This window comes from Sander lucioperca, chromosome 13, assembly GCF_008315115.2.
Source record: "Sander lucioperca isolate FBNREF2018 chromosome 13, SLUC_FBN_1.2, whole genome shotgun sequence".
NCBI classification, from domain to species: Eukaryota; Metazoa; Chordata; class Actinopteri; order Perciformes; family Percidae; genus Sander; species Sander lucioperca.
Genome location: NC_050185.1, coordinates 32,100,798 through 32,123,464, shown reverse-complemented (window position 1 = coordinate 32,123,464; position 22,667 = coordinate 32,100,798).

The window sequence follows — 22,667 nt, the reverse complement described above, 5'->3', positions numbered from 1 at the left end:
AGATAGCAGCTGAAAGAAAATCAAACACATTTGTCTTTGCTCCCGCATAGATATTGTTGTACATGCTTAAAAGGGTGTGTGTGTGTGTGTGAGTGTCTGTGTGTGTCTGTGTGTGTCTGTGTGTGTCTGTGTGTCTGTGTGTGTGTGTGTGTGTGTGTGTGTGTGTGTGTGTGTGTGTGTGTGTGTTAAAGCAGCCATTATCAGCATGGAAAAAATGCTGCTTATAATGAATAGAAATACCCCTGTAAAAAAATGAATTCTTCCATTTTTGCATTCCTGTAGCATTTCCTCTAAGTCCTATTTAAATATTCATGCAGTTGCCTCTCCTCCACTCAATAAATAAGCACTTAATAAATGCTTATTAATATTTTATTGTCTCATTGTGCATTTTAAAAACATAATGATCCAGTTAAGTTATTTCTCATTGATTTTTTTGCTGATTAACCGTGTTAAATTAAGATATGTAAATTAAGATATGTATTTATTTGTTAACTTAATGCAACTTAACCAGGCTGAGATGGGGCTCAGAGAGCAGCAGCACATTTAGTAACAAGCACGTGAACAATCAACGTATCCTCAGACAACGGTTTGAGTGATATCTTAAGAAAAATGATGTACACATTTTCAGTGCATTTCTGCAGTGCAGAACCTGTTTATGCAACACAACTACGTGGCTAGGTTTAGGAAAGGATCGCTGTTTGAGATGTCAACGTTGACTTTTGCTTTTGTACACATGGAACAAATAGCGGTCTCCTGTGTGAAAGTCCTGTTTGTTTGACCCATCCATCCACCCCAACCTCCTCCCTACGTGGAATAATAATGCATTACTTTTTTGGTATAAGTATGAACAGTGAATGAGAACAGCCTGGGACAATACAGAAAAAAACAGAAACAAGAGCGAAACATACAAAAACAGCTACAGTACAGTGGTGCAGTCATTCAGTATGATTTAAAAAGGCACTGATATTGTCCAATTCATTCCATGCCAGTTTTAATATTTTCATCTTTAAATTCATACTTATCCCCCCTTGATTTCAAATCCGACTGTAAGTGTATGGGTTAATCAGCTGGCATAAACAAGACAGCCCACACAGATCTACAGATGAAAAGTAGACATATTACCGTCTTTTCTTTTACAGCACTGCATCCGTATCTGTTCGTCCTCAGCAGGAAGTCTCCCTGGTGAGGGGTTTGCTGCTGTATTGCTCCAACTAAACATCAACAACAGTGTGTCATACCTTCAGTAGGGAGATCGAATAGTTATGTAAAACCGTGTCCTTAATCAAGGTGTTTAACATGTTTATTCAGAGCATTTAGACGACTTTTGATTTGTAATTTGAGTCTGGTTGAGTGCACCATCCAGGTACTTGTAGTGCACTTCATTTGGCCACACTTCAACAGTGTGAACACACTATGTACTCAAAATAGCTAGTGTAAGTACAGAAGTGTGCGATTTGAGACACAGCACATGTAATGTGAAAGGTGTTGCTTGTAGTAACAAACCCACAGATAATATCTGCAACTCTGCAATTCCCCTCAGTGGTTTAGCATATTTTGGCCCATTTTGGTTTTCTGGCTGTTTTTGGATAGCTCTCCCTACTCGTAGTTTAGCACAGGGGCAGTTGTGTTGCATCATCAGATGTGTGACTCCGGGGATATGGGGAAAGGTGGTAGAATACAAATAGCTTAACCTATTTACAAAAGTCAATAGTTTTTATAGGTCAAAGTCTTTTGCTACTTGTAATACCAAACACTAGAAGACTTTGAAAAGACTACAGTCTGACACCATCTCACATCTAAAGACAACCATCTCACATCTAACATTAAAGACTGTCATAATGTGTAAAGACAGGGGATCTTGCAGGGTCACCAATTGCAAGACTACAACTAGATTTGTTTTGAAAAATGTAACCAAGCTAGCTAGCTACCGCTAGCGTTAGCGGGTAACTTAAAGGAAAGTTTGCAGATTTTCTGTTCTGCCGTACATGCAGATGAATGGCGGCAGTACCCTGAGGTCGGCGTTTATCCGCCGGTTGAACTCCTGTTGGATGACGTGCTTCAGAAGGGTTGAAAATCGGCAACTTTTCCTCTTTAGCGGGGGGGGGGGGGGGGGGGGGGGGGGGGACTAAATATTAAATTTAAATAATTAATAAATAACCAGCTTCTCAAAATAACAGTTGTAATGTGCAACTTTAAGCTCATTAAACTGTTTTCAAAAAAGTGCTATAACAGTTTTATTGCCATTGCTCCCATTATCCTCCGTGACACGCACTCTTCCACTTTGCCCGACAACTCTTGCGTCGAGATAGCAGAGCTCAGCCCATAGCTTCACACACTCCAGCAGATAGTATGCGTGAAATAAAAACAGGACACGTAATTTCACTGTGTGTAACTACGCTAACTAACCGTGTATTGTGAACAGCGTGTAGTGATTAAAAAAAAACGGACAACGGCTGTGACACTGAGAATCCACGCGCGACAGGTGATGATAGTTCAAGTCACTTCGTCATGTATTCACTTTGTTGAAACAAGAGAAGAAAGCCTCAATGATGTGAAGAATAGGACAGAGAAACATGTAAATGTTCTCTGCCCACCGTATGCCAACACTCTGGTAAGTCCACTCACCCCGTCTCTGCCCGGGCATGCCCCAGCTGCCGCACATTTGTTGACAAACCGACGCACACGCGACGTTGAAATGGCGATTGTTCTCACGGACACACACGCACGATATCAACTGGCTAGTTATCCTCCAGACAGCGACGGACCACGTCTCTTATTTTTCCTCTCATTTCAGCCGTGTGGCGCGCGTGCCCGCTCGCGCTATTGTCCGAGATGCACTTGACGGCCTTTTGTGCAGCGGATTTTTTTTTTTTTTTTTGACGACCTAGTTAAGGCGGTAGAGTTCCCCAGCTTAGGCGGCCGCCCGAGCCACAAAGTGCTGCGGGAAACCCTGCTATCGATTGTTATCATATCTTCCAGTCTCCTAAAACAAACCTTCATTTTAGCAGTTGAAAAAGCCCAAAGTAAACTCAGACTGAAGTAAAGCACTTGGTCACTTCATTTTCTATGAATTGAGGGCTACTGTGGACAAGTGGCTTCCAGCTCAGAAGTTGGAGAGAAGTGTTTGTCCAATGCCTTAATCTGCGATGTTAGACTGATATATGGCTCCACTGAAAGTCGAGGTGGGAAGGACAAACTGATCACTCCTGAAGGGCATTTTGAAGCTTCAGCTATTGTATCACTATGAGAGAGAGTGGTGGGGGTTCTGTCTGTTGGAGTTGTGTTGGCAACGGACCATATGATTGTCCTACCCTTTACTGGCAATGTAATAATTTAGAAAATAACAGTCACATTTTTCAGTTTGCCCCTGAGCCAGAGAACAGGAACTGGAAGTCCTCCCACCATATCTAAAGACTAAAATGTTTAGAACTGCTCTGAACTGCCAATTGCCAAGTGCCAAGATTCAACGACAGGTACAAACAGGTTAAAAAGGTTCCAAAATGATCTTGCAGCAGTGGCAAGGAGAGGGAGGGCGATTACCACTTTTGATGGTTCAACTTTTTGTACTTGCTGCAGCAGCTTGCCGTGTGGTCATGGACAAGTCTGAATATCTGGTCTGAGACAATAAACAACATTAATGTCACTAGTTAGCAAACCTCACTTTACTAATCGTGTCATATTGCTAATCATTTCCTCTACTTTAAGCCACAACCTGCTCTATTTAGCTGCGTTCGCAGAGTTGGGCCCTGCTGCCGCCAATTCATAATACTGTTCAGAACTTTGAAGCAGCGCCAACTGCTCACCGTCTGAAAGCACCTTTACTCCCACAAACCTGAAAGAGAGAGACTTTTCAACTACTTCTGCAATGGTTGATCATAAGCCTGTGTGATGGTGGGCAAGTACTTACATAATGATTTGAAAATGAGATCAGAAAGAAAAACAGATAAGCAACAGATTTTTGGACTGCCCTTGATGTATTTAGACCTTTATTTTCAGTAGACTAGACTACTGTAACGGTGTCCTTACAGGTCTCCCTAAAAAATCAGTCAGACAGCTGCAGCTGATTCAGAACGCAGCTGCTCGAGTCTTCACAAACACGAGGAAAGCGGATCACATCACTCCAATTCTGAAGTCTCTACACTGGCTTCCTATACCCCAAAGAATAGATTTCAAAATTCTTCTGCTAGTTTACAAGTAGCTAAATGGTTTAGGGCCAAATTATCTTTCGGATTTACTTGTTAACTATGAACCGCAGAGGCCTCTAAGATCATCAGGGACAGGTTTGCCATCCCCAGAATCAGAACAAAAAAGGGGGAAGCAGCGTTCAGTTTCTATGCACCACGTATCTGGAACAAACTTCCGGTAAACTGTAGATCGGCACCTACGCTCAGCTCTTTTAAATCAAGGCTGAGGACCTTTCTTTTCGATACTGCCTTTGTTTAATTCATTGCACTGCACTGTATTGGGAATTTCATTCTGTTATTCCTGTATTTAATCTGTTTTTGATTAACTGTTTTAATTGTGTATGAATTGCTTTTAATTTTGTATTAACTATTTTTAATTTTGTATTAACTTGTATTAATTTCTAATTGTGTTTTATGTAAAGCACATTGAGTTGCACTGCTGCTGAAATGTGCTATACAAATAAATTTGCCTTGCCTTGCCTTTTCTCAGAAGTTAGTGGAGTCTGGTATCTTACCTGATTATGCTACAGCCTTAAGAAGCTTGTAAAAGCTGAGTTTAAACATTGACAACAAACAAAAGGTAGTGACTCTGATAACTAAAACTACGTCTGAGTTGCATCATAATGAACTGTGTAGTGTTGCTGTTGAGTGGTAGACTCTTCCTGTCTGATGTGATTAGGACTCTCCCTGACTCCTTGTGTGAGAGCGTTAACGCTGATCTGCATGTGTCAGCATTGCTCCCCATCACAGAGCAAGAAGGATAGTCGGGGAGGGGCAGATTATACTGTAGCTAGATGACCTGCTGTGCAGTCTTGTGCCACAAAGACTGTTTTCACCTGATTTTAAAATCTGTCCTGAGTGATCTGATTACAAGTGGATTGCTCTAAGTACGTCAATTCACACCTGGCATTAAAATGTGTCTCCAATACTTTTGCTGTTAGACTGACGTTTGTTCGGGAGGGACGTTTTTGCAATTTTTTATGGCATTACTCATTTTGAATGCATTCATTGTGAGTGAAAATGTACTGTAGCAGGTGGAAAGTATCATTAATGGTGTCTTGCACAAATTTTCACTATGCAGATACACAAAGATGGGTGTCTAAGCACGTAGTACCCCATTATTAGTTTAGCCAATACAACATTTACTGCTGTTGTTTGTGACCATGGTTGTTTACGCTTTAATTACAAAGCTGTTTTAACTGTTGACGGGGAGATGGTGGTGCTAAACGTGAGACCTGTGATTAGAAAAGCTCTTTTTACATAGACCTTTAATTAGAATTACATTGCTCGAAAACAGCCTGCGTCTCAGTTTATTTACTGTCAGCTACTGGTGTTAGTAGACACTGCTGCAGAAAGTAACTTAAATAATACATTTAAAAGGTTTACTTTATGGGTGTCAAATGGCCTGGACATCCCTTACACCCCTTGGGGACAATAACTGTCGACCCTACCCCCACTCTACTAGAAACCCAAAGGGCCCCTGGGAACACAACCACAACCATGGACATTTAAGCTGCAGTACAGCACATTTGTTTCCACTTGAAAAGGGCCATTAGTCAATATTAGTCAGATAGGCAAACATGCATAGTTAAAACAGCATTTGAATAATTAAATAAAGCAATGTTATTCTTTTTCCGGTGCCTGTCTGCTGTTGTTTGGAGCTCAGCAGTGTGCGGCTCAGCTCTGTGTAATGGGACTAACAACCTCGATAAACCTAAACTGGAAATGTAATGAGAAACTATTCATAATGTGATAAAGCCAGCCTGTCATACAATGTAATCTAATGACCACAGCAATGTTGTATCTCGTTCTTTTTGGAAATATATTTTCCTTGTAAGAATAATGATACCTGCTTCTCTGTTTATGCAGAACTGGCATATATGCTTCATATTATTTTGCTGTGAAATAGATATATGTATGTAGCTTACTGAACAATCTGTTTAAGCAATGTATGGTGTCAACCCACATTAGTAAATAGCATATCGGTGCTCCTGTGCTATTTGCACATATTTAAATGAGTTAGTAATACATTTGGTGCAAAATGGCCTCTTTATTTGCTAATGAGCCTTATTGCAATGTGAAATAATCAGAATTTATTAGCGTCTTCAGAGAGTTGGTGAAGCGCATTCATAAAGGGTGTCCTCCACTTCAATTCACGCTTCTTTTACAGTCCGAAGGTGTGCGTTTAAAAAAACAGCAACAGCACTGACAGACTGGGATATTAAATCTCTCTGTCACGTTTAAATTTAAAATTCCTTGCCTGAAATTTTGAGGAATGCCTCTGCACCTCATCGTCAGGATCTGTAGCTCACCATCTGAAAATGTCATTTTTCTTCTTCTCTCTGCCATTGTTCTGCCGATTGTTCATCGGTGCAAAAGCAACATTTATACATTGCCACATGGACAATTGCATTCAGATGCAACAAAAGGGCACATTGCACTCAGCTGCAAAACTTAATGAGCTGGTTGGCGCTGTAATATCATTAGTGGAATATTGTAGTCGGACCTTGAGACGTTGCAGGTGATGTGCAATCCATAGATGCTAATAGTGGCCACAATCCATTTTTTTGTCACAAGTTTCTGTCCTCTTCAGGCCCTCCATGTTCTCCTGGAGCACCCTGTGATGTAGCTGCTTGATAGAGATGACAAAATTAGTAAAAAGAGCAGAGAGAGAACCATGCACGGCAGAAAGAGTGCGGGGGGGAGGCCTCTGATGAAAATCCGACAGCAGCACAATCACAAGAGCGCAGGCATTTGTTCTGTCAGCAGAAAAGAAAAGCGTCACAGGGGAAGTGTGTATTCCGAAACAAGGCTGTTATGAGCGTTCCTGCTTCTGTGGACGGCAGTGTTAATGTGCATTTGTATTAAGGTGGGAACCACTGCAATGAATGGCAGTCCAGACACACACGCACATACAGCACCTGGAGATATGTGAGAATTTGTCTCAGCATTGTCTCGGTGGATGAACCATCACAGGGGGAGTCCGGTCTCTCCTCTTCACCTCTCTAACCATCCTCCCATCCTTCTCCTCCTGCTTGTAGTGATTTTGGCACAATTGGCGGCAATCATTCCCATCCGGTGGAAAATACTGATGGATGCAGGTCGACCTCTTGGGCTCCCTGGCGCTCTCTCACACAGAGATAGAACAGAGAGAGGAAGAAGAGTGGAGCCTTGTCTTATGTAGTAATATATCTCTGCAAGGTTTTAAATCACTGTGGTTGGCTTTGATTCAGCTGTAAAGATGAAGTTAAGTGTAAGGTTAGAGCCCTATATCTGTTCGCTGATGCGTGTTGGCTGTAAAGATAGATTGGGTATAAAAAAAGTTATGGAAAATAGAATGGGTTACGTTCAAATTTAATAAAGCAAAGGAGAAAAAGCTGAATTGTTTGTATTTATTACATTTTAAATAAATAAACAATTTTTACTATTTACTTACTATAATAGTCACATTTTGAACATTTCAAAAATATAGATTTTGTACTCATTTTTTAAATAATGTAATTCATAATACACTTATGTATGGGCCTATTTTTGATATTTAATCAATTTTGCAAAGGCTGTGAACTAAGATTGGAGCTGAGTTCATGTCACTGCTAATATAAGTGTTATTAACATAAAACAAGGTTCTGTCGATTGAAGAATTTTCAGATTGGTTTCAAAAATATCTCCAGAAATCTTTCTGTGTTCTACTTTTTTACTGCATCTACTGGTCAGGATATCATTTGTCATGTAACAAGTCTATATACTATGGTAGCATTTGTCAATTGGCACAATGTACAGCTGAGGCTGATAAAAATGTTGTAATCATATTTTTAATTAAAATAACTTGATGATGGCGTTAGTTCAAAGGTCAGAGGATCATCAAAGTTACAACAATTTATTATGAGACGAACATGAACTTATTTACCAAACTTCATGGTAATCCATCCAACAGTTGCAAAACTGCAAATGTCAACCTGATGATGGCACTAGAGTAAAGTCAGAGGATCTCCAAAGTCAACAGAATATAATGTCTGTGAACCATGAATATATATATAAACTTTTGTTCCAATTAACCCAGAGGATGTTGAGATATTTCCCTGGATAAATGAAAGCTTTGACCTGCTGGTGGCACTAGATGAATGGTTCATCCTCTGGAGACTGTGAATATCTGTAAATGTTTTGGTATTCCATCCAGTAGGCTAGCTGTTGAGATAGTTAAGTCCAGATTTAAAGATGAGCGTCAGCAACAAATAATAACTTTGCGTGTAAGTTCAGCACAGAGGCAGATGTGTTGCATTGTCAGATGTATGACTCAGGCGACATGGGCAAAGGTGGTAGAATACAAATATGTTAACCTATTTACAATAGTCACTTGTTTTTATAGGTCAAAGTATTTACAGCACATGATGAATCATGCTCTATGAATCACACACAGCCCAACAGCTGATAATGGTGGCTTCCTTTCTTTCCAGCCCACCTCTGCCAGTCGCACAGTTCAGAAAGGAACTTACAGAGGAGTGCAAAACAAAAGAGTTCATAGCTATGGATTATTCTCACTAATGGTTAAGACCTTTTGCAGTGGCAGCTACCAAGCAGATTGCGTGAACTTCACATTTTATATTCATGAGATGAGCAAAAAATGGAAAAGAAAGCAAGAAGGAATGAGAGGTTTGGCGGCAAAAAAAGGGTATTTATCATAAAGCACCAGGACTGTTTCCTACTTACAACACAGAGTAATTCAGCCTGGAGCAGCTCACCAAGATTACAAATAACACAAGCAAACACTCACATACACACGTGCACCTGCACAAATAAAACCTGTATACAACACCCTGGGGGTATGAACGTGGGAGTGCTGTTGCAATGGGTTCCACTTGGCCTGCATAAGAAGAGATGGCTGGTGGCTAAAGTAAACTGTCAGCCTGACACTAAAGAAACATACAAATGTAGCTAATACAGCTGCACTGTTCCTGCTGCAGTGGCACTATGAAATATATTCTCTTCCGTGCACTAATTGATTTTGGTTCTTGCTGTGAGGCCTGCAGGGGTAAACAGGTTTAGTCTGTTTAGTTCAGGGTGCCTGTGGGAACATTGGGAAGGCACAGATCAATAAGAGAATTATTATCTACAAACAGTTGTTATTAGGATTACTATATTACTCACCTTCCTCCTGCAGGAGCATCTAAAGTCAACACATCTTTAGTGACGAGTTTATAAAGTAGTGAGGAATGGTACCTGAGGAGGTGCATGTTAAATAGTTTCTGCAGAGGAAAAATAACCATCTCCATTAACATCGTTTAATGTACACCTGAGGGTATTCTAAGGGCCACTTGTTTAGAAGATTTAAAACAGAGTGCTTATTCATCTTTTCTGAGAGCATAATGATATTTGGCCTTTTTTGCAGCTTACTTGAAGGAAGATTGTCCCTTTGCAATATACTGCTTGACAACCAGAACACATCTCTACTGCAGCTGGTGTGTTAAAGTTTGACTACAGCACTTTTAAGGAATTCCCAAATCAAATAAACACGGTGTTTAAAAGCTCTTTGCTGATTTGCAATCTTGTAACTAAGCTAGTCAAGGGAGTAAGTGTGTTCTCATATCATTACTGCCTTAGGAATGCCATGCCAGTTTGTCTGTGAGTCCAACACTTTGCTTTAAGTAACATTGTAGACAGCTGTACAAGTGCATTTGTTACAATTACATTACTTGTGATCAAAAACTAGAGTCCATAACTTTACAGCCAAACATCAAGCAAGTGCAGCAACATACAACAAGACATAGCAAGCCAGCTAATATTACTTACTAGTCCAACAGCAAGATGGGCAGCTCGCCGTCAGTCTTGCAGCCTTTTATTTCAGGAAGCTCTCTCCAACGACTAAAATACAGTCTGATACAGTCTGTCTTTTTCTCTTCTTAGCTTCCTCCATGTCCTCTTCTGTCTCTTTGCCTCTGCCATGATGTCCGTAGAAGCTGCTGAACCCGGCTCTGTTGCTCACTCACCTGGCTCCGGTTCTGGCACAACAGCGGCCCACCCCACCAGCATTTCCCCCCCAAGCCCTGGGCTTTAAAACCTCCTCCTCCCAAGCTCCTGTGCTAGTAGTGTAAACATCAACAATCCCCTAGTGTCTGGCACTCCAAACCCTGGCATCATATAACCTTAGTTGACAGCAGCAACATTAGCGGTTAGCGCTTTAGCAACAGGTAAAGCTTTCTGTCTATCAGGAAACTGAGTTAGTCACAGAGACGAGGCATAGCAGCCGGAGGACGTTAGGGCTAACCAGAAAACATTTTCTCCATAAAATGATCCAGTTTCACCCAAATCAGTGGTAGTGCCGTAAAGCGTTACAGCACTTCTCCTGGGAGATTATACGTGCTCGCCAAAGTTACGTAGTGCGAGAACAAGCGTTCAGGGTCGCAGTCGGAAATGAAAGAGGCACCATTCTCCCAAGTCAGTGTAGCATCAAAACAACTTTAAAGCTGTCATTTTAAGGTACAATATTAACATAATGTTGCTTTTTACAAAATAATCTTAATTCAAGGTCCACTTACTAGCTTTTTCCAGAGCTTTCGGCAAATTCAAAACTCGGCCAATATAAATGTATAATAATGACTGTGAGATGTGTTTGAAAGCTCAAGAAAAGCTAGTCCAACTGCTAATCCAAAAGGACAAGAATTAAACTTTCATGCTAAAGATTTGATTTCAAAATAAAAAAATCAAATTGGCAACTATTTTTTAATAGATTCATGGTTTAAGTAATTTATCAGGCATATATGAAAGCATTTTCTGGTTCCAGCTCTTCTAAGGATTCCCTGCTTTTCTAACTAACTAACTGAATATCTTTTGGTTATGGACTGTGGACACTTTTTACTATTGAATTCCATTTCATAGACTAAACAATTAATCAATAAATCAAGAAAAACAATTGGCAGATTAATTGATAACAGCCCTGGTCTGCATGATGTTCAGAGAAACCTTTTATGAAACCTTATGTTTTTTCTTTAATCTGTGACCCGACTTTACAGTATCTTAACAAACACTGACCAGATTGTGATGAATATCAAGAACACATTTTCCTGCTCATGCCTGACCTTAACTTTAGTCTCACAAACAGCATAACATGTCCACATGTAGAAGAAATACGTATCAAGATGTAATGGATATGAGATTCACTCTGCACATTCAGAGCTGTTAGGACACTTCCTATGCTGTAGCACCCTGATGTCCTATATCTTTAAATTACAAAATTATCTCATAATCAAATCTGCAGATTGCCATGAAATTCGCTGAGCACATTCATGTTCAAAAGGAAATGAAACCTTTTGATCCTAACGGTCCTATGGTCTTTAATCAGTGGTGGAAGATGTACTCAGATCTTTTAGTAAGTAAAAGTACAAATACCACAGTGAAGAAATACTCTGTGTAAGTAATCCTTTTATTCTAAATCTTTCTCAAGTTACAAGTACAAACATATTGGCATCAAAATATACTTAAAGTACTGCAAGTGCTGCATGGGTGGCTTAATCCATAATAATACATCATACTTTATTAGTTGATTTACATTCTGAATCTACAGAGTAACTAGTAACTGAAGCTATCAAATAAATGTAGTAAAAAGTACAATATTTGCCTCTGACATGTAGTGAAGTAGAAGTATTAAGTAGCAGAAAATGTAAAATATCTATAAGTATGTATGTTCTCTATTCTTACCATCACTTTAGATGGGTTGTAATGTAACATTGCAGTTCTATGCAACACTTATGGGGATTTAGAATATTGGTCTTGTTTTCATCCCGAGACCTTTTATTGCAAAATATCAAAATAAAAGTGATGAATATTAAATGGCAATGAATAAAAGAATGCTTTAGTGACAGGGTCTTACTGTATGAAGGTTCCTCTCTGTGTAAAACCATGCGGGTCATGTTTTTGGGTTTATAATATCTTTGTAAACATTCCCTTAGGGCAGCTTTATTCATTAGCCTGTATTGCCAACATATTCAACTTGCATTGTGGGAATTCCTAAATGGAATCAACAAAGCACCCTTACACACAAACTTCCAGCTGTCACTGTTAAAACAAGAATGTGTTGGTTGGGTTCAGTTGTGGGACTGTCAGCTATTGTGAATGGGGTTAGGGTTAGGGAGAGGGTCTTTTGTAAAAGAATAATGCTGCATCATATTATGGGAATAACTGCCCAAGTGAGTTATTGGTGTAATTAGACCACCTGTCACACACACACACACAGCAGCCCCTCTCTTTTATCCCACAGTGGATACAGCAGTTCACCTATTTGTAAGGGGGATGTAAACTATTTAATTTTGAACCATTTTTCTTATGGAATAACAAGTGTTGTGATTACTTCTACCTGCACATCTGTGCTCATCTGCTGACATTATAGTACTAATTTTGTTTTATTTAATCTGAGACAAGTAAGAAATAGAAGTTTACCACTCACAATAATTTGTAATTTTTGATGTAGTTACTCTCAAACTGTTTTTACCAACTGGGGCTCTCTTAGATTAAATGAATAGTTTGCCATTTTGGGAAATATGCTTATATCTTGTTGAGAGCTAGATGAGAAGATTAATACCACTTGTGGTATAAATCTTGTTAAATAACTCCTGGCAAGAAAGCGAATAAACATTTTCCAAAATGTCATACTGTTCCCTTCAACACCAAAAGCTTAGTCTTAATCAAGCCATAATGTAACCACTAGGTTGCAATAATTCTTCATAAAGTTGCTATGTGTATTTCAATGCCAGATCCTGGGGTTATTGATGTATAGGCTTGATTTCTTTTTGTTTTGTTGTTAAAGTCAAACAACTTTCCATTTGTTCTTTTATCACTTTGGGTGGCAGAACCCCAATTTGTCAGCCATTTATCAATTACTTTGTTTGCTTGCTTTCTGTCATAGCTAAACGAAAATAGGTTATTGTAGCTATACATATACTAAAGATCAGCCTCACAGTAACTTGTTATTCTATTTAGATATTTTCCAATTTCTAATTTTTTTAACTAAGCTGTTCCACAGTCTTTTCATGTACGAGTGCCCCCAGTTGGGAATCACCAATATACTATGAAAAACAAACCAAAAATCCAGCAATCTATAGTGTATTAAAGCTGTGATGACAGACCAGCATGCTCGGCAGAAAAAGCTGAGGCAATCTGGGGTAAAATACATTTTAAAAATCTATGAGTACAGCCCATAAAAAGGGTTTATTTGGGAAACATCACAGGCTTAGTGTCCACTAAAGACACTAAATAAAAGGCTTTTTTTCCCCTTCATTTTTTACACAATACACAAACAACATGTCTTGCCTTGAAGGCTTCCCCAAGTATTCACAAAATGATTTGTGTGATGAAAAGCCTTCAGGTGGATTTGATGAATACACTGTTCCTGACACTTGCCTGCAGGTGTTTCCTTAGTGACCCTAGAATTAATATTTAAATAATAAGTAATTAAGGATAAATGTGTTAGGTGAAGTGAGGAATAGTGGACCCAAATGCAGGGAGAGGCAGGCAGGCAGGAGATGGCTTGAGTTCAGGGATTTATTGATAACAAAAAACGGCAGCTCAGAGGCTGGAAAAACCATACGAAGAAACTCAGAGAAAAATACAAAAGCGACAGGAAAAACACAGGCTGACGGCAACACGGGCAGGAAACAAAAGGAGCATACTTACAGGGACAGGACACAACGAAATACAAAGCAATCTGTCACCAGACAAAGGAAACACAGGGGCTAAATAAACTAGGTAACGAGAAGACGCAAGACAGGTGACACCAGGGCTGGGGAACAGGTGGAGCACATCAGACAATCACACAGGCGGGAAAACACAAAGTAAAGCTAGACAAGACAAGACAGAAAACAGACTATCAAAATAAGACAGGAAACAGGAACAACAGACAGGAAACATGAAATAAACTAAACACAGAGACTTGACACAACAAGATACAACGACACAACAGGGAACAGAAATATACAGAATAATAATACAAAAAAAACAGAAAATGTACAACACCATAACAAAATGTGACTCTAGCCTGAAAGCTGAGGTGAACTAGACTGGGTAAACCCAGCCCGATCTGCCGGCGATTTGATTCCGCCCTGCAGCTCAGGCTGGAAACCTGTACGTTTATCTATCCTGCTTCCGTTACAAATTTGCGGGAACCAATCACAAACTGGCTTATCCACCTGGCACGCTATTGGCAGGTTTAACACGATGACGATAGAGAAGCGACCAAGCAGCTTTTTGTTTACATTCAACATAGCGGCCACCGAAGTGCAGTAACCCGTTGATGCTGCTGCTACGTCACCCGGATCGTTGGTCTGATTGGTTGAAGGACTATCCAATTGCGTACAGAGTCATTTGAACTATGCCCTTTGATCACTCCTCTTGTGCAGAGAAAATACAGAGCAGACTCCCCAGACTAATGTTCAATCTTAAAAGATTGAGCTTGGTCTGGTGATAGCCAGACCAGAGGTGAACTGTATTTCTCATATTTCCCAACCGACGGTTGGTCAGTACTCTCTCTTCCACAGATGTGAACAATTTGTATTTTGTTATTTGATTTGGAAGACTTGTTGCACCTGTGAAATCTGGGATGGACCAGATGGAAAGAGAAGAGACTGACCGGGGGTGACTGTCTGCCGGCTCTGACATGGAAGTAGAAATTGCGGTTCCCCTGTGAAGCATCCTGTGAGTCAGTCCTTGCTTCAGTGAGCTTTTCTCAGGGGTTGCTGTAGGGCTTTGTAGCCTCTGTCTTTTCTTGTCTCTTTCTATTTCCTTCATTTAGTTCTCTGTTCTCTCCCCCCCCCCCTCATCTTGCCTGCTCTGTTGCTGGAGCTGCTTATTGTGTTATGCTAACACAGTCAAATCACCCTCTGTTCTTAACTCTTTCCCTATCACCCCCCCATTTACCAGCCGGCTGTGGAAATCAATAATGTGCATTATCCAGACCTCAGCCATTTAATTTTGACATTTGATCCAGTCATGGGTTATTTATGTGCCCCATTCTGCTCTTTGTCCCCCTCTTTACTCTGGAGGTAAAGCCGTCTCCAGTGGAAGTGTGCTTATGTAAGCCCCTGTGATACACCATGTAAGTAATGCTAGTCATTGCCTGTGGTTGAGATCCCCGTTTCAGTTTGCATGACTAATATCTTGCATGACTAGTCACATGCATCCCACTCTATATACAAAATAAGGCAATTGGCAATTTAGATGGGGTTATTTATGGTGTCTCTGTTTGTTAAGATTAGGTCGCCACCATTTTGCAATCTGGATGACTCGACTAGGTTACGATGGTGTCAGATTGTGCATGCTTGGGTCTGTGATATTTATCATTACATATAGCAGAGGGACAAGGAGAATTATATTAGAGGAAAAAAACAGTCATCTTCTTCACCTTTTGTTTCTTTATTCCCCATATGACACAATTATATGATATAAGCAAGAACTGTTTGTGTCTTCACCCCAAATTAGATTATGTGACATTGCATGAACTGGATTATATGACAAACATGTAAATGGTATTTTCCACCCGTTCTGTCACATTTAGGTTAGGGGAAGGTTGAGGTTAAAGTATGAACCACAATTGTCCCCGACCCCTTATGCTAAGGAGGTTATTTTTTTGTCTTGTTTTGTTTGTTAAGCAGGTTTATGAAACTGACAAAACAGACACACAAAAGCATTTATTTTCCAAGCTAACTTCTGATCAGCATGTCATTTTAGCCCTATAGGGATGGAAATGTCGTCAGTCGGTCCACCACTTTGGTCCAGACTGAAATTTTACTATTAGATGGATTGCCAGGATTGTACAGATATTCAGGGGTGAAATGTAAGTACATTTACTCAAGTACTGTATTTCCAATGTCTGCTATTTACTTTTACTACTATAATACATTTCAAAGGCAAATATTGTACTTTTTACTCCACTTATTTGAAACTTTAGTTACTTTTCATATAAAAAAAAAACCCTGATATGCTGCTATATGATGCTATGTAGTACTGTGCTACAGTACTAATCTACCTAGTGGGATACAAAGTAGCTTAAAGTGGCTCAACATTGACCAACTACAATATTAAAATCTTCTTGTGATGCCACTGATGTCATTGCAGTATACAAATAAATCTAGGTGTATATTACGAGTAATATACCCATTTTTATTAAAGTAATACTTGATGAACAGGTACCTCCATGATTTTAAAATTAATATTAAGATTATATCGTGCACACCAAAACTTCTCTGCAAGGGTATTAGAAACTCAGACCTGTCTGTTGATTTTTACACGGGTGAAAAATCATTAGGGTTCTGTTAAGTAAGTCAGTTCTTGCAGATTTTGTTTCTACACTTGTTCCAAGGTGACCTGGGTAGATTTTCTGTATCTGGTTATGAAAATAGGACTACATGTGCATGCTGCAACTGATTTATCAGAATGTGTTTGGCTAAAGCAGGTGGTGTGTCAGTCTGCTGCCGTTAGACATGGTAGCTGCAGCCTTCCTGTGTGGGTTTTCTTGTCAGTCAGTCAGAAGACATGCAGTGTCTATGCTTGTATTATATTTCTACAGAAGCAGAGAGGCCTAATACTTTATGTTAAGTCCCATATAATGTAATCCCACCTTAATTTGACAGATGGTGGTTATAACAGTATTACTGTTTATTAATGTTTTGTAGGTGGCTCCACGGTGGGGCTAGAGGCACTATGTCCCCACCAGTTTAACAGATATTTGACACACTCCGTTTGTTTCTTTATTGGTTGGTTGGTTGGTTTGTTTGTCTGTCAGCAAGATTACGAAAGAACTACTGGCCCGATTATCATGGAAATTGGTGGAAGGGTGTAGCATGGCCCAATGAAAAACCCATGTAATTTTGAAGCGGATCCGAATAACGGGCCGCAGATGCATTAATTACTTTTTCACTTTCGTTAACATTGCAGGATACAGTAGGTTTGTGTTGCATTCATGTGTTGTAGGAATAATTGGGAAAATGATTTCCCGACTGGGATATTTCACACTGCATTACAACTGTGAGATAGGGCATGCGCTCTCCGAGTTTCCTTCTGGTTTTTCATATATTTATAACCAGTTACATAGCCTTACTAATACATCATTGCAACCTGTCAAAGCAAGGAAAAAATCTCAGGCACCACCAATGGTTAATTTTATATTATAATTTTATGGTTTATAAGTATTGCATTATTCCTGTTGGGGTAAAACATTCTATCACACGGTGTGTAGACCTGGGACACTAAATCTCTATTAAAACCCTGGTTAATACAAATAAAAACAAGACATGTCATATTAAATATTACTTATAGCACTTCACTGTCTTTTCAAGGGTCTGATCACAGCTACTCTTGATAACAAATTAAAAAGTTAACATTTTGATTGTATCCACTTCATGGAGACAGTCACAGTGCTTTCTTTTTCTTTTTGAAGATGTTATATTGTCCACGGTTCGTCTGACTGCATTAGTAGTTCCATTCCGACTCGTCACCGGCTTGGCAGATGGTTTTGTTGAATGGATACTTCACAATGGAAAGGAGAGCCCTTTTACTGTAGCAAACCTTTTATTTTGCCATCTTTGTTTTCTTTTTCTTTCTGTGCAGTACTGGAAATGATCAAAAGCATTTTATTTTATACTTTTCAAACCAGCTTAGAAAAATTGGGTGTCAAGAGCTGGAAATTGAATTCTCAACTTTACTAAAATGAGGGTGGAGGAATCCTGTTGAGTTGCAAACTTGATTTTTCTTGTACAAACACACACACACACACACACACACACACACACACACGCGCGCGCAAGTAGAGAACGACACTGTGTGTGTACGGGATTCCCTAACAGCAGTTGGACAACACTCTCTGTCACCCCTGGTGTGAGCAGGAAAAACCTACTGCAGGCTTCCCATCTGTTAAACTCCAGAGTTATGGCAGAGGTCCATCACACACACACACACACACACACACACACGCACGCACACACACACACACACACACACACACACACACACACACACACACACACACACACACACACACACACACACACACACACACACACAGACCATTCATAAAGTCGGTCAGATTCAGACCCTAATCCATTGGGAGCAGAGTGTGAGGGAGAGTAGCAGCAGCTCCTCCTGAAGTATTTTAGCATACTGTGCCATTTAGTGACATTAGTCACTCTGCATTGCACGTCAGTGTATGAACAGTTTCCTGACTGTTCAAATACAAACCTTAATATAGCTTGAAATCCACTGTAGTCACAGCATGAAAATCTACTCTCTGAATCATACCTGCACTGATAAATGCATTACTTTTTAATAAAAAGATGAAATTTCCAACCAAAAAATAGCAGACAAGTTTCACGTCTTAAAGGAAATCGTGCAAGGTCTGCATCTTTGGAATTTGGAACGTTTACAAATTTTTCAACATGAATATAAGTTGTTTTTGATCATTACGTCCTCGGTTTCAGAACCTGCAAAATAGTGATGATACCTTTTTTTTTCTTGTACTGATAGATATCTTTAACCATTAAAATACATTTTGACTGTCTAATTTGCACTTGAAAGATTTGTTGTTGCAGGGGAGCACAAGTAAATCACAATGTTTAATACAATGGATTGTTACCTTGAGGCATTTTCCATTCTTTATAGCTATTTCAGTCATTCCACACAATCCTCAGAAAGATGAATATCCTTGATGTGTATTTGTCTTTCACTGACTTGGCCTTGCATTACATAGTCTTGCAGCTGCAATGATGTTGCCAGGATACCATTATGGACACGCTGCACAAAAGGACTGGGAGAATGCATAAAGCCACAAATTGGCATCTTTATTTTTCTGTTTGTCATGGATCAAACAAATGAGATAAAATCTGTTATTTTCCATTGCTTTATCATGCTATTTGCTTGCTGTGTTATTTGTCTCTGAATTTAGAAAATAAGAGGATGCCCAGAATCCAGTTAGCTGTAGCAGTTCTTTAAGTCAGCCACAGTAACTCAGCCAGAAGCATTCAGCCCCACGGTCAGCTCCCCTCCCATGTACACAGTAAAGTCCTGTTGAGTTGTTGTTCACGCACTAAGTCAAACAAAAACAGCACAGTGGTTATCCAAAGACTATAAAGATCCTTTACAATGTGCTTGTTTTTATTAACTTGAGGGCTGATGTGAAAAGCCAATGAAATGCATTTGTTTTAATATAGCAACATAATTACAGGTCCTAATTCTAACACGTTGGAACAGAGATTTACAGTAGTTTTCCACAAAAGATTTAAGATGGTCTGGTTTAATGGGTTTTGTGTTCAGGCAGGCACCAAGACAATAAAAACTAGAAATGTGAAAAGTATGTGCAGACATTTGTGACCCACTAGTCTTTATCGACGACGTTTCATTTCCAGGATTGTTCAGGTGCCGCCGGAAATTACCCCGGATGTCCCTCATTTCGGCCGGATGTCACTCACCTTCCGCTTTCTTTGTGTTGCCGTTCTAAACTCGGTCAATTTATGAGGACTATTAGTTAACTGCTCCTCAGATCTCTGCAGGGTAAATCCAGACAGCTAGCTAGACTATCTGTCCAATCTGAGTTTTCTGTTGCACAACTAAAACAACTTGAACGTACACGTTCCACCAAAACAAGTTCCTTCCCGAGGCTATTTTGCAGAGGCACCACTGCTCCATCCAGCGCCTAGTGACACAAGACGATTGTGGTTGGTTTACAGAAATGCCAATAAACCAGGAATGCCTGGAATGCTGTGTGGATTAGCCAGACCCTCCTCTGCAGCGCTTTGGAGGAAGGTCTGGCAATGCGAGACTAGTGACCCACTGACTCGAGATGAACTGTCTCAATCTTTTCGCTACATTTCATTGTACACAACCTCAAACTGGGAGACAAACAACCTTGTGCTTTTTGCTCCTCATCCTTAAGTGCTATACCAAAGTTAATATTTTCAACGAGAGATCTACATATGATGCAAATTCCAAGAACTGCAATTAGGAAGCGAGGCATCTGCCTAACAATCCGTGGAGGGCTATAGCTTTTTACAGATTTGTTGCACCGTAAGAGACCACTTTCTGCTTCATAGCAACAAAGCTTAAAAGATAAGCAAAACTGTTTTTGCCTATATTGAATATATGCTGGAGAATTACATTAATAATGCTTTGTGATAAAGTATTGGCAGACTGATGAGTGTATTCACTGAAATCATATCAGTTTCTCGAAACGTCAACAGCATTTTCTAAAAGGGTGTAAATAAAATGAATCTTTATTGATCTGTGTGGGGAAATCAGACCTTTGTGGCCGCAAATATAATGGAATACAGAAAAAAAGGAATCAGAGTTCATTCTTGACCTTGGTAACTGTATGTGCAACAAAATAATCACAGCTCAAAGGTCTTTCATCGGTGATTGGAACTGGCTGGAGGAGGTCAGTTTGTCACACTTGTTACAAAAATATCATCGTGAGCAAACAAGTCTGATGTTTGCTTTAGAGTTTCAAATCACAGAGAAGCTGTCATGTCCCGCCCTTTGTGAATCAGAGTTGAATTACCTTTTTGTGATTAACAACATACAAAACAATATGTTTTAGAACATTAGAAGCCTCAAACATCTTGTCTAAACATTCTGGTGCCTTCGGGGCTGAAGAACTGGATCCAATAATCCTCACTAACAGATGGCGAAATTGCAAATATCTAAAAAATTAAGACCAAGGGATTTTGAATTACTTTTAAAAACTCATAATTATCAGTAACAGTAAGGTGAAAAAAAATATATTCACCTTAATCAGTAACCTGGTTACTGGTAATATGCTTTTCTGTGGCAAGGGAGTTTAAGCTTCCATTAATATTATTAGAGATGGCCGCTTGTCTTGTAGAGTCACAGATTGAAATTTCAAACCTGTTTTTTTTTTTAAACTTATATTCCTCAAGGATAAATGTGGGCTGATCCTCCTTTGAACAGATTTTTTTTTGGATTCCCAGCATGCTCGAACGATGGTTTAGTGATGGCACCCAGCCTTTCTCACATCGACAAAAGCAAAATCAACTTCCTGCACTGCTTCCAACAGTGTCTCACACATAATAACTCATTTTCAAGCAGGTTTACCTGAGGCAACTAGAAACCTCAAAATCAGCTAAACTTGAGCTGTCTGCAACTTCACTATCTCCTGCGGTTTCTACTTTAACTGCATCCCCCCAAGGAGACTCTCCCTTAATGTCTCACAACACTGGTTTTCACTTCTCCTTAGAGGACGATGAAAAAAACTTCCAAATAACTTTAAACAAATTAAATTTTTGAAGTGATGCTACTGACTGAAATTATGCAACATTTGATCAAAGAGACAAAGTTCAGGTTTACCAAACCATCAGCTTAAAGGAATAGTGCAACATTTTGGGAGCCAGGCTAGCCGTTTCCCCCTGCTTTGCAGTCTTTATGCTATAAGCTCAGCTAACTGTGTCCTGGCTCTAGCTTCATAATTATACAGATATGCTATTTCTGACACAGAGGAGTGTCTCTGTCATTCAGCTTACCCTTATCAATATACGTGGGGTGTACAAAAATAAGACGTCAGTCAGTATAACGCCATGTAGCACCACAAACTGCAGCTTCCAAAATGACCATGCACTTAAATCAAGACCTTTCTGAACAGTTTCAACAAAAAACGTAACACTATAATGTTCATGAAGGTAGGATTTATTTCAGGACTGTTGTATCAAACTGCATTAGTTTTAGCTAGATGTACCTTTTCCCCATTGTTCTCTGTTTTATCCCCCATCATACATCTGGAAGTGACCAAAACTATTTTAATGTACGTACAAGTCTTGTTTTTGAAATAGACTTAAAACAAAATGAATGAACGTATTCTTTAAGTGCTGCTGGTTGTGGAATCACTGATCTAGAGTAGAGTTTTCTTGGGACACAGCATTAGTGGCAGTGGCCATTAGAGGAACTGCAGCTAAAGACAACTTTTTTTTTTTTTTTTTACTTTGACACTGCTTGTCTTTGACATTGTTGCTGCTATTTATATTCATGTTCTTGTTGAAACACTGAACATGATGCTGCTGTGGTCCAAGTACAAGTTTAGAGAACTGTGTCCTCGAAAGCTTTTTGGGTGTAGTTCCCAAGTTTAAGAATTAATCACACTGACCAATACAGCTTTAAATCAGAACGGTCCCCTTTTTATTAGGGTGGAGGTTTCTTAACATCCTGATATTATAGTAAAACATTAGAAATGAGACTAAAAACTCCAGTCTGAAGCCATCTTAATCCTGCAAAAGTTCACAGACAACAAACCTTTAGTATCGGTTGTAGCATGTCCATTATGATCCTATTAATTAGGCACTTGGTGCATTTTAAATAGCTCCTTTTAAAACGGCTTTATGTAAAATGATTTGAGCACGAAGAGGACAGTGAGATTTATGTTAGAGTTAAGAACAATTATCTTCACATGTAAAAAGAGCTATCTGTAATCATGTGTCACACTGTAAATAAACATCCCTTGTCAGT